Raw genomic sequence first — 1,921 nt, 5'->3', positions numbered from 1 at the left:
TAAGTCATGGGGTGGCAGTTTATGCTTCATATCTGCACGAAATGCTTATTGTAAAGATGTTAGACATTAATTTTATAATCAGAAAAAGATAGCTATGTACACATGGAGGAAAAGGCTAAGAATTCTCAAGTCAATTATAGAAAAGGTAGGCTTTAGGCAAATACACTAAGTAATAGCAATTAGCCTGCGAGCACCAACTGTCTGTGTCAGTGGATGTCCACGTGAAGTCTTTTGTTTAATTCTTACAACCCCGTGAAGTGAGCCCAAAGTCCCAGAGCATTAATATTAATACCTCAGCTGCTCCTTTACTGTGGGCAAAGGATAGAGTTGGGGCTTGAATTCAGGTCTGATGTTAGAACTCAACTCTTTTGGTAGGGAGATACTTGTGTGGAGATGTCAAAACCTACTTGAACGTGGGATCCCTGAGCACAGGGACTGTGTCTTAGACACATTTGTATTGCGCCCACACTGCCTAAGGTGGGATAGCTTAGATACTACTGTAAGCATGGGCTAGAATTCTAGATCCCACCAGCACTGCCCAATGGAACTTTCTGCAATGATGTAAATAGTCTGCTACTGCACTCGCTGTTCAATATGAGAGCCATATGTGGTTGCTGGGCACTTGAAATGTAGCTAAGGAATTATTTCATTTGATTTCATATTAGTAATTTAAATAGCCACACATACCTAGTGGCCACAACATGAGTCCGCACAGTTTTATGCTTACTGATTATATAGTCTCGGGTGTACTCATTTCACTCACCTGTAAAACGGAGTTCAAAGCATCCTCCAAAAGGGGATGGAGATCGTTCCCAGTGATCAGTCCATGAGCACACCGTGAATACTGGGTATTTATTCCAGGAGAAGCTCAAAGATTTGAATGGGCAAGTCTCATTTAATTGGCCCTGCCCAGCTGTCCCTCACCTTGCTGCCAGGTTCCAGCATGCTGTCCCCATGCTGGCCTGAGATGGGCACGAAGGGCACAGTCTGGGAGTTGTAACTAATCTTCTTGATATAAGCCTTCACCTCCTTGCTGATCTCCTCAAAGCATGTACTACTGTAAGGTGGCTCTGTGATGTCCATCTTGTTGACTGCTGCAGTGAGCTGCTTCACGCCCAGTGTATAGGCCAACAGTGTGTGTTCACACGTCTGCTTGTTCTTGGAGATGGCGGCCTCACACTCTCCTACACCGCTTGCCAAAATCAGTACAGCACAGTCTGCCTAGCCTGAGAGAGGAAGGCCCAGCTCAGACCTGGCCTGGGACACCCCCTGCCCATCCTCACAGCAGGGCCGAGGCAACCCTGGTGGTAGCTGTAAGGTGCTTGTGATCATGTGTTTGATGAAGTCACAGTGACCCATGGCATCAATGATGGTGACATAGCATTGCTTCGCCCCGAACTTCTACAGAAAGATGTCGATGGTGATGCCACTGTTACGGTTTGGTTGTGTCCCCACCCAAATCTCATCTTGAACTGTAGTTCCCACAATCCCCACTTGTGGTGGGAGGGACCCGGTGGGAGGTAATTGAATCATGGGAGTGGTTCCTTCATACTATTCTTGTGATAGTAAGTTCTCACAAGATCTGATGGTTCTTTTAAGGAGCTTCCCCCTTTGCTTGGCTTTCATTCTCCTTCCTGCCGTCACATGAAGAAGGACATGTTTGCTTCCCCTCCTACCATGATTGTAAGTTTCCTAAAGCCTCCCCAGCCATGCTGAACTGTGAGTCAATTAAACCTCTTTCCTTTGTAAATGACGCGGTCTCAGGTATGTCTTCATTAGCAGTGTGAGAATGGACGAATACAGCCATGTTCCCACCCTGCCTTTAGCTTGTTCAGCACCCAGAAGTATGTGAAGGAGCCTTTGTCCATCTGGACTAGGAGTGAGAAGAAGAACTCCAGGGATCCTTTTTTTTTTTTTTTTT

At 46.1% G+C, this 1,921-nt stretch overlaps 1 pseudogene; it reads right to left on the bottom strand.

Moving 5' to 3' along the window:
• The window catches only part of LOC105538088, a 15,528-nt pseudogene extending 13,660 nt beyond the window's left edge, over positions 1-1,868 (bottom strand).
• Positions 1,869-1,921: the final 53 nt, after the last annotated feature.

This window comes from Mandrillus leucophaeus, unplaced genomic scaffold (assembly GCF_000951045.1).
Source record: "Mandrillus leucophaeus isolate KB7577 unplaced genomic scaffold, Mleu.le_1.0 Scaffold185, whole genome shotgun sequence".
NCBI lineage: Eukaryota > Metazoa > Chordata > Mammalia > Primates > Cercopithecidae > Mandrillus > Mandrillus leucophaeus.
This window is presented reverse-complemented; position numbering and strand designations above follow the sequence as displayed.